We start from the raw sequence: 12,033 nt of genomic DNA, 5'->3' as shown, positions 1-12,033 counted from the left end.
ACACAGTCTTCTATCTAATCTATATATTTAATCTTTATCATGTTTCCTGTTCTTTAAAAATACGAGAAAATGTACACTATATCAAAATAACAGTAATATGTTATACACAATTCACAATATAAAAATATGCCTCGAATACAGTCATCTTGGAACTGGAAATTGTTTAATACAGCCCTAAAGCTACTCAACTCGCAGGTATACAAAACAAGTGACTGTGCTATCAAAGTAATGATATTTTGTGGATATTAGGGGGCACATCCCTCCCCATGCCATATCCTCGTTACAAGCCAACGACTTGACATGGTCGCGGTTGGGGAGGATACAAAGAAGAAGAAGATGAAGTAGTAGTATTAGTAGTAGCAGGGCCGTAGCTAGAGGGGGGGTATGGGGGGGTGTGACACCCCCCCAACATTCATGGCAGTCGGCAAAATCATGTACCAGTTGGCAAAATGGAGGATAGGGGAGAAAAAGAAAGGAAGAAAAAAAAGAAAGGAGAGAAGGGGAGAGAGAAAGAAAGAAAGAAAGAAAGAAAGAAAGAAAGAAAGAAAGAAAGAAAGAAAGAAAGAAAGAAAGAAAGAAAGAAAGAAAGAAAGAAAGAAAGAAAGAAAGAAAGAAAGAAAGAAAGAAAGAAAGAAAGAAAGAAAGAAAGAAAGAAAGAAAGAAAAAAAAAGGAAAGAAAAATAGAGGTATCAACTTCGAAGAAGGTTACGACTTATGGAGTAAAGACAACCAGTTGGCAAATCCAAGTCCATGCATGTAGCCAGGCTTAGAGACCTACTAGTCAGCAAAATACAAAGGACAAAACAGATGGAGCTATAATAACGCACAAAGTAAGCCCCCGGTCCTCCCCTAATATAAACAAGCTTGTGAGTTTGCAAATTATACCACAATTATTGACGATTTAACAAACACATTAGTTTTGTAAAATTAGAGGCAAGACAAAGTGATGTACAAGTACTGCCCCGTTTCAGAACTGAAAAGAACAGAACTCTGCAGTTGGCAAATTCATGAAGACAAGTGTACAACTTGTAGACTTGTCTACAAGTTTGCAGTTGGCAAAAAACACAAGTTATTATTGTTTTGTGTAGTGATATATGTTTTTTCATGAATATATACTTGAAGTGACTGCCCCCCTTTTAAGGCCTTAATATAAAACATTTCCAGTCTGTGTTTACGTTTGCATTGGTGTGGACCGATATAGGTACCGGGCTGGTGTTAAATCAACACCGGCGTTTTTTTTTGCAGTGCACAAATTCCTAAAGACAGTCCTTAAAATGTCCCTTTTTCTGATCTAATTATAACAAATTTTCAGCTCGCGCTTCGCGCTCGCATCACTTGATTAGTGAAACTAGTAAATTCCTACAAACAAGCCATAGAATGCCCCTCTTCAGGTCTAAATTTCAAAAATTGTCAACTCGCGCTTCTGGGCCGCAATATTTCATTAGTGAAATACGTATCATGTTCATGATTACCACAAAAAGTGCTTCATGTGCTTAGTTGTCATGGTTGTAATTATAACAAAATCAGCAAGCGCTTGGCGCTCGCATTAGATGACTATGATGAGATACGTACGCACTTCATGAATTCCAAAAGATAGTCCTTAAAATGTCCCTTTTTTGGGTCAAGTTATACAAAAAAATTCCGCTCGCGCTTCGCGCTCGCATTGTTTGTTTTGTGAGACAGGTACATATCATGATTACAAAACTTTGCTTATAATGTCCCTTTTTAGGACTGAATATCAAACATTTTCAGCTCGCGCTTCGCGCTCGCATTATTTGATCACTAAGATACATATCCGTTTAATTGCATAGTCCTTATAGTGTCTCTATTAGGTCAGTATACCTGGCAATTGAGCGCGCTTCGCGCGCCCACTTAATGACTCAAAATTTTTGCTGCCCCCCCAATGCCGCGACCCACGGTATGCCACTGTTAGCAGTAGCACTCTTGAAATTTTAGTTGAGTGTCTTGCACAGAAGGTCAATTAAAAATAAAAAAATCTTTGATTTTGATATTATTAATGCATAGGGTATATAATTATACTGCAAGTTAGCAACTACGGCACACTAGCCTTTCTATTTTGATCCAAAATGTTTATTTTTACAGTGCAAATATCTTTGTATATCTTTGTATAATTTACCTTAAAGTATTCACCAAAATGCCACTAATTTAATTCTAAAAATTCAAAATCTTTTGGCATGTGATTATTGTAGGGGGGGGCACATCCCCCATCAGACTCCCCCTGTGCTCACGTTGGTGCGATCACGCCAAATTTAGTTGGCAAATTTAGCTGGTACACCCCCCCAACAAAATGCTTCTGGCTACGGCCCTGAGTAGTAGTAGCAGTAGTAGTATTTATTTTCGTATTAAAAGCATGTATACAACAAAATAGGGTGGATTGCCCACATTCAGCTTCACTGGCACAGTCATGCTGGTCTCCCGTGGGGTCCAAAAAAAAAAACAATTGCATATACATGTCTAAGGTGAACACAATAAAACCACATGAAAATAACAGATCTAAAAAAAGGAGAAACAGAAAATAAACGGAAACAGTAACGAACATAAATGATTAAAAAATAGAAGTAATCAACAGAAAACATATTTAGATAAAAAACAGAAAATCAGAAAAACAAATATGAAGGATGTAAACCTAACAGGGAATGGGGGGGGGGGTACCGGAGTCCATAAGCTACATATCAACAATTTTATATTTGAAAACATTAATACTAGGGGATAATTTAATGTGAGGAGGAAGGAAATGGTAAGCCATGGCGCTTTTATAATTAAAGGATCAACATATTTCTTGGTCAGGCTTGATAATAGTTTAGTTAGGATATCACAGTTTACGTCACCTGCTATAACTATGTCACAATTCATTGTGTCAATAACGCCAAGAAATCTTTCATAAAGAAGATGGTGCTCTATATCAAATTGACATGATGAGAGGCTTTGAAAACTTGAGAAAAACTTAATAACAAGTACTTCTAAATCATCAAGGATTTCATGATTTTTTTTTTTTTTCAAAATTAAATGATTTGTTTACGATAAATGGCTACTTCACCAACCTGTCGAACTCTGTCTTTACGAATCAAATTTTAATCGTCAATCAAGACTTCTTTATCACAGATAGATTCATCTATTTTGGTTTCATTAACTGCGAAAACCTGAACCTTGTTTGACTTAACAAATGGTCTCACTTCTCCAATGTGTCTCAGTAGGCTGTTAACATTTAAATGGGCAATCTCAAAGGACAAATCCACCTCAACAAAAAGTTGATTTGAATAAAAAGAGAAAAATCTAACAAGCATAGCACTGAAAATTTCATCAAAATCGGATATAAAATAAGAAAGTTATGACATTTTTAAGTAACAGTTATATTCACATCCTGGTCAGTATGCAAATGAGGGGACTGATGACATCAATCAATCACTATTTCTTTTGTATTTTATTATATGAAATATTCAAATTTTCTCCCTGTTGTCCTGTGAAACAAAGTTTAATTCCTCCCTGAACATGTGGTATTACCATTGTTTTAACATTTTATGGTTCAGTCAAGTTGGTCCTTATTGCCAAATCTGTAAAAATTGAAATATTGTATGATTCAAACAATAAAAAACAAAAGAAATAGTGAGTGATGGACATCATTGACTCTCTCATTTGCATGTCACCGATTTGTGCATATAACTGTTTTGTGAAAATAAGCGAAACTTTAAAATGTCATAACTTTCTTATTTTACATCCGATTTTGATGAAATTTTCTGGGCTGGACTTGACCTTTAAGGCCATTACCACGTAATATGTTGGTAGTATAAACCATGTATACAAGCAGTGTTCCGATTTGTAGTATTTGTACCGAGATGTACATTAACTGAGTCTGGGATCGTGATATTTTCCGATTCATTATAGAAGGGCATGTCTCCCATGTCTTTATAAATATAAATGCTGCATTGCCAACCCCCCAAAAAATTATCTGACTTGTCATTGTAGATCTCTTCAGGAATACCAGCACAAATGATATTTTGCCATTGGTTGCATTTAGTGCACTTCAATCCCTTCTGATTGTTCTTAACTGGTTTACAGGCACATACTAAACTCCATCGAGGGAAGCTTATAGAATATTGGGGAGTAATTTTTTTTTTTTAATCAGTTCGAATATTCCAGGAAATTTACAGTCAGTGAGGTAAAGGGAAAAATACAGCCGACGGGCGTATGGCAAGCCGTTTTAACATTTAATCCTATTTCTTGATATCAAGAATTCGATTTTTTGATATCATTTATTCATCTCTTGATATCAAGAATACGAATTCTTGATATCAAGAATTGTTACGTGATTTATTTCGAGCACAAAATCATTGCAAGAATCAATTTGGATATCGAGCACATGCAAACGAGCTCAAAAGTTGTGCAGAATTAAAATTCATCGTTGATTTCCAGCGTACAATTAATGCAGAAATTGATTTCGAACTCAAAACTTGTACACGATTTATACTGTGATTCAATTTCGAACTCAAAACTTGTGCACGATTGTACTGTGAATCGATTTCGAACTCAAAATTTGTGCACAATCCCATTCAGCCCCTGGGTGTGCGCATGCAAACTACCTACGCCACGTGCTCAAGTTCAAGTTTATTTCAATTCTGCAAAAACATTATACATGTCATCAAAGAAGTAACAATAAATAATTAACAATAATTAAAATGCAGAACTGAGGTGATCTATTAAAAAGCACAGCTTGTAAGACATAGATCACCTGTAAAACATAATATACAGTGCTAAGATACTTCTCTCCTATTCTGTTCGCTGATGTATATTATACATCAGCGAACAGAATAGGAGAGAAGAAAGTGTAGAGGGCAGAAGATTAAGGAATAGAATTAAAAGAAGAAGGCAGAGCTAGGAGGTATATCGAAAAAATGAAAGTGGAGACAGGAGAGGAGCCTAGAGAAGAAAGAGAGAGGAAGATGAGAATGAAATAACTTACAAATGTACGGCAAGTACCTAAATTCACAAAAACACACGCGCACACGCGCATTCATGCACATGAGCTACTAAGAAAGGCAATAATAAAACATGAGAAATTAAAACATACATAAAAAATATATAGAATATTTTAGGCAAGACAGAGAGACATATAAACAAAACACACAAGAACACGTACAGTTTAATTAAAAGTTGTAGAAAAGTACATTTACAGTACATATCCTGCTAGCAAGGAGGACTTGTACTTTACCTTTAATATTGATAATTTACCAGTAGACATGGTAGATGCAATATGAGAATTTATGGCATTCCAAATACGGGAGCCACTGTGACGAATAGAATTCAAAATAAGTTGTTGTTTTTGCTTCAAAATAGTGGAATTCGAACTCAAAACTTTGTGTTGTACACAAATTGCTGTCGCGGTCCGACTGGCAGAATTTGTTCTGAGCATGCCAATATACATGTAGCTAGTTAGCTCTGCGCATCAGAAATAGTGCATGTTCATTATAAAATTTAAAAAAATATATATTTGTTTCTAGGTCAGTTAATTCTAATCAAATAATCATAATACAAATGTATCTTTAAAAAAATATAAAACGGCAACATATCACGAAATGATTTCTTGATATGTTGCCAATATAACAGTTGATAAACCAGTTGTAAAAATTGTCACTTGTGGAATAAATATGTCTTAGCGTTTTTCTGAATGGTTAAATGTAAAACATACTCGTATTTTATTTTGAATAATGACGTCAGATCTGATATTTTAAAAGCAAAATAATTTCAAGAATACTTACAAATTACGCATTGTAAATGCACAATTTGGCAACATAGCACACATTCATTGTTTCCACATGAGTTCGTGATATGAGGCCAAATTGTTATTTTTCCAATGGGTGCTTTGTAAGTTAATTTTGATTTTTTTTTTGCTAAAAATAATCAAATCTACCAATAACATTTCATTTGACGCAGCCATAATTTTCTAAAATGAATTGTACAGTAAAAACGTGGCTATGATATAAAACACGGGGTGATCTTTCATACAGGTGTGTGCATTGTCTTTTGGCAACATAATGAAATGAATTCTAGATATGTTGCCGTTTTACGTTTTTTTAACCACATCTTTTCATATCTTACAAGTAATTTTGATGGGACAAAATCAAGTTAAAATCGTTTTAGGAATAGTAATCTAGGGTTTATGTTTAAAAAGTATAAAATAAAAATATTATATAAGAAATATCACAAAGACAGTAAATGAACTGCAAGCTGGCAATATGATTTCGGACCAAACAAAAAATGCTTACGTAAACTTAGATGGCCGCTTGGTACGGGATGAATTCGTGCACAAGTTTGAGTTCGAAATCGAATCAAAATATAATCGTGCACAAGTTTTGAGTTCGAAATCAGAATAAATTTTCTGCATTACTTGTGCGCTGGAAATCAACTATGAATTTCAATTCTGCACAACTTTTGAGCTGGAAATGAATTAAACATTTGTGTAATACTTTTGTGCTCGATATCCAAATAATTTTTGCAATAGACTTACTTTCGAAATCAAGAGACATCAAGAATTTATTTCAAGATATCAATAATTCAAGTTTTTAATATCAACAATTTGATTTCTTGATATCAAGAAATCGAATTCTTGATATCAACAAATCAAATTCTTGATATCAAGAAATGAATTCTTGATATCAAGAAATAGGATTAAATGTTAAAACGGCTTGCCATACGGGCGACCGTGTCTGTAACCATTTTGCAATTCACGGTGGATGATAAACCATGTGAACATGATAGCAGTTATTGGTTTCAATATAGTTTAAGTGCTAATCCTGCTTATAAATAGAGAGCTGCGACAAAAGGTTGAAAAACGTAGTGCTTGCTTCATCGGCGAAAGGTCGAGCTTTCCCCCTTCATTGATGCATGCATCGGTAGTTGAGCTGTCAATAAAGGGATTACGTATTTACAGGGAGTGGCGATAAGTGTACTTCGAGCCAATTGAAATGCTTTCCTCGAACACAAGAGGAGGGGCAAGATACCACAATAGAACAGCTCTGTAAGTCTCGAATTAGGGTTAATATAAGAGACTGGGTCTTTCTTGTAAGATTGATCGATAATGAGGAATTCAATGGACAAGACTGGGTCTTTCTTATAAGATTTTAAAATAATCAAATCAATTGTGAAGAATTCAAGGTTATCTCTATTTCTGCAAATTGCTTTCCTTTGTGATGGCATGGACCTACTAGCATGGGCGGAAATCTGTCCCGAAACGTAGGGGGGACAACAGGGGCGGATCCAGCCTTCGCCAATGGGGGGGGGGGCGAATTTTTTTTTTTCAGCCGTATGTTAATCCCCGATCGGCCGCTCGAAGATGATTTTTGTTTGTTTCATTGAAGGAGTAGTCCTCATGGCCACTTTTTAGCTTTATTCTTATAATTCAACATAAATATATAATATCATAATCCTTATCTATAATGCGAGCGCGAAGCGCGAGCAAATTTTTTTTTTTGGGGGGGAAATTTTATGTATTTTTCCTGAAATTTGAACATTCTGGGCAATGTTTGTTATCCTGAAAAAGATGTATATGCAACTAAATAATTACTTCGAACGCGAAGTGCGAGCAGATGTTTACTGATGGAAAAGGTTAGCTATGAATACGTTACATATTTCAACAATCAAATAATGCTAGCGCGAAGCGCGAGCTTAAATTTTTGCCTAAAGAATGGAAATTCTAAGCACTTTTTGTAACTGAAACATGTGATAGGTATAAAACTAAACAATTGATGCGAACGCGAAGCGCGAGCGGAACTATTTTGAGATTTAGACCTAAGAACGACACACTCTATTCATGTTTTGTAAATCATGAAAAGATGAGTAATTGGGGGCCTTCCTTACACCCGGTCCTTACATTAATAATGCGAGTGCAAAGTGCAGCCATAAAATGTTTTTTTTAATTTGAACTGATCGAAAAGGTACTTGTTAAGGACTGCGTGCACTTAGCCATAAAGACGTTACATATTTCAACAATCAAATAATGCTAGCGCGAATCGCGAGCTGAAAATTGTTGACATTTCTACAAAAAGAATCGAAAATTTTAATCAATTTTCGTAATCGTGAACAGGGTAGCTATATAACTAACCAATTGATGCAAGCGAAGCGCGAGCAGAAAAATTCGAGATTTAGACCTAAAAACAGGACACTCTATTCATGTTTTGTAAATCATGAAAAGGATGAGTAATAGGGGATCTTTCTACATTAATAATGCGAGCACAAAGCGCGAGCAGACAATTTTTGATATTGTGATCTGAAACTGGATAATGATTTAAATATAGAACAAGTTGAATATCTGAATAAACATGCGCGTGTTTCAGATTTAGACCTAGAATCTAGGCATTCTACACCTCTTTTATCATGAAAAATCTGAAAAAGAGTCCATCTCAGCTATATATATTTCAAGCACTTTGTAGGAAAATTGTGAGGTTGATACGGATCGCACTAAAAGAGCTGATATTTTTCATTGTTATTTGAGTTTTGACATAGGACCGGGACATCCTTGGGACATGTCATATGAAAATGATGACTATCTCCCTATTCCTCTTGCTAGGTGCGAGATGAAACAAAAGGGACAATTTAATCGTTAAATTATTAATATCTTATCTATTAATGCCTAATGAGGGCGAGAAATCTGATGATATTATGGCCTGAAGGCTGGACATTTCAAGCAATTTTGTGATTATAAATAGAATGCATCGGTCAAAATATTTTTTAACCATTAATGCGAGCGCAAATCGCGAGCCAAAATCTTTGATAAACTGTCATGAAAATCAATATTGAGACATACATAAATCGCCGATTAAATGCGAGCGAGTAGCCAGCGCTATCTGATACGTTTTGACTATCAGACTTGATTTTTTCAAACTAAATGGAATACACAAAAATAATAGGTACTTAATAAATCGAAATTTGCGAGCGCTCAGTGCGAGCAGAAAATGTCAATATTCAGACCATGAAGCTCTCACTTTTACAGAGCACTTTTTAAAAATCAGTTTGTAAATCACACAAAATAATGAAAGTTCGATTTCCGAAATGTGTAATGTATATTGACTTCCAAACTTGATATTTAAACTCCATATTGAAAAATCACCTGACAGGCAATGCGAGCGCGAAGCGCGAGCGAAAATTTCATATAGTGACATGAAAGATTCTTTTTATTTTCCAAGTCTTCCCCTCATCTTATTTTAGTCACTCTGGAAAATTTGACAAGCCCCCCCCCCCCAAAAAAAAAAAACGAAGGTTTTCACCCAAAATGTAAGGTCATTTAGTCCAAAATACATGTATTATTTCGAATGTGAATGATGCATTTTTCTCCATCGTAAAATACCAAAAATAGTAGGGGGGACATTTGATATTGTGTCCCCCCTACTATTTTGGGTAGGGGGGACACGTCCCCCCTGTCCCCCCTGGGATTTCCGCCCATGCCTACTAGTGGTCCATGGTAATGGTGACTCGCTTTTTCGTGTGCTTGGATATGGCAAGGATGCGGCCATCTTTGATTCATATCGCCTCCGTACAATCCTTGTAATGGGTTTTAAGCTTCGAGAACAGATCAGTTCGTTTCCTTGTGAGACTCTCATGAATATAAGTTACCTCATCCTGTAGATTAAGCAATTTTCTCCTATTTTTGTTGAATTTGTCTCGTACATGGTAGTTCGTGAACTTCACAATTGTTCCCCTCTCTCTATTTTCTTTACTCTGACCCAATGGCTTCTATCTATTTCTCTTGATTCTAACTCGACATTAAGCTTATCTGCACAGAGTTTGCTGATGGTTTCATCAGTGTGTTTGTTCTATTTCTCCTTTATTTCTTTGAAAATCAGACAACTTCTGGGCGAGTACTGTTCAGACTCATCACGTTGGTCTAACAACGACTGAATCTTTGATTCTAAGGCATTGGTGTGAGTGTCTCTTGCCTCCATGTCAAATTCAATGTACTCATGTAGACTATCTGTAACTTTCTCAGTGATCAAAGATGTAATCTCATTAAAAAGCGCTGTTTTAAATTCATTCACCAATTTTCTCATGTATCACTGTATCACAAGTATCACTCCCAAGGGCTCTGCTCAGATCGATTCAAGAGGTCTTCCGCTTGTAGCTTCGAACTACGAGTCGTCATCGCTGGCTAGAGGTATTGTGTCCTTCCAATAGTCAATCACATAAGTGGTCAAAACCAAGTCGATGAGCATGAGTGTCAATTTGTGTTCATGGTGGGGGGGATATGACTGACACAAATATTGTTCTCTGTTAGGGATTTTTTCCATTTAGTTTGAAGGGGATGGGGTCAGTATTATTACGGTTCTAACATTTTTTAGGGTGCCAGACATGGCATATGAGGCAAAATGTATAATTTAAAAAAAGCTGCGAGCGATAAAAAAAAATATGACCAGTTTGGTACAAAATCTAATTTTGTGATAGATTTTGATATGATATTTTAAAATATATATCTTATTTCAATCTTTTCCCTTTCATTTCTTTTTCTTCTATGTTGGCCATGAAACTTTCTTGGGGTCAATGGCCTCCAAACCCCCACGTCTGTATGCCAATGGGGGAGGGGTATAATTATTATAAGACCGAAGTTTAAGTATGATGTATAACTTTATTGAAGGAGGCACACCACATGCGATTGGTTACGGGAAGGAGTAAATTTCAAAAAGATAATGTCAAGTATAAAAGCATAATCATGAACATGTAATTCTATTTTATCGTAGATTTTTTTTTCCTTTCTTCATGCATCTCTATACAGTTTCCGAAAGAAATTGTTTCATTCAACAGCAATAAACGTAAGAAACTTATGAACAAAACGATATCAATGGTCATTATGTGTAAATAAGATAACCATCACTAACACCATGATAATCATCATGATAATGATCATAATTATTACTGATTATATGATTATAATTATAATAAAATAATAATAATACACTCTAAAAAATATTGGGTAAAAATTCTCCATGAGGGTAATTATGTGTCCAACCAACATTGGGCATTACTTTTGGGCATTTTTATTCATCCAGTGTGATGAAAATGTTGCCCATTCTATTAGTAATTGCTGCTTATTTTTTAACCTTACTGGACAATATGCTTCCCGCATTGGGTAAACTACAGCGCGTCCCCCCAAAAATGTCCCTCTGATATGCGGCTAAATTACTTCAGAAAACCAAAATTATTCTCAATAAAATGTATGAATTTAGAAAGCTCATCTCTTGTTCTAACTTCTATTAAAATTTCATTGGTCTCGCTTCAGTGATTTTGAATACACACTCTACATGGGTGATTTTCATCCCATTCCAAGTTTGCATGCATGCAGCACTGATGTGTGGCATGCACTTTATAATAATAATAATAGCGGTATATTTACCCAGGGTAGCCACGTCAGTTCCGGAAACTGTTCTCCCAGTGGGCCCTGATATTATTATCCCGGCTTTAGCTGGGCTGCCTAGGCGCTAAAGCATTCAGGGAATTAATCCTGCCGGGTACCCATTCACCTCACCTGGGTTGAGTGCAGCACAGTGTGGATAAATTTCTTGCTGAAGGAAAACACGCCATGGCTAGGATTCGAACCTACGACCCTCTGTTTGAAAGGCAAGAGTCAGAACCACTAGACCACGACGCGCCCACTTTCTAGTATATCAACCCCCTTTGACCATTCTGACCGAGGAATTCCCTAATCTGACCATGGAAATCTCCTTGATCTATCCAGGCTCACAAAAGCACAACCTTGAGCATTTTCAGAGGGCAAAACAGTATTTGACGGATCATTTCATGTTGATAACGGAAGATGCTCAATGATTGAGACAACGGGACATGTCTGTTCCATGCATATAATTCCAAAAATACTGCTTTTTTGTTTTCATTATTTTTTTAGTTAATAAGCTACTGAGGTCAAATTAATTCAATGTAACTTTTTAAAAGAAAAAGAAAAAACATTTTTTCTCTGGTAAAGTTTCTTTTTTGCAAAGGGTGATTCCGTGTGGATTCCCCTTTATTTTTCAGCTT

The sequence above is a fragment of the Lytechinus pictus genome, chromosome 3, assembly GCF_037042905.1.
Source record: "Lytechinus pictus isolate F3 Inbred chromosome 3, Lp3.0, whole genome shotgun sequence".
NCBI classification, from domain to species: Eukaryota; Metazoa; Echinodermata; class Echinoidea; order Temnopleuroida; family Toxopneustidae; genus Lytechinus; species Lytechinus pictus.
This window is presented reverse-complemented; position numbering follows the sequence as displayed.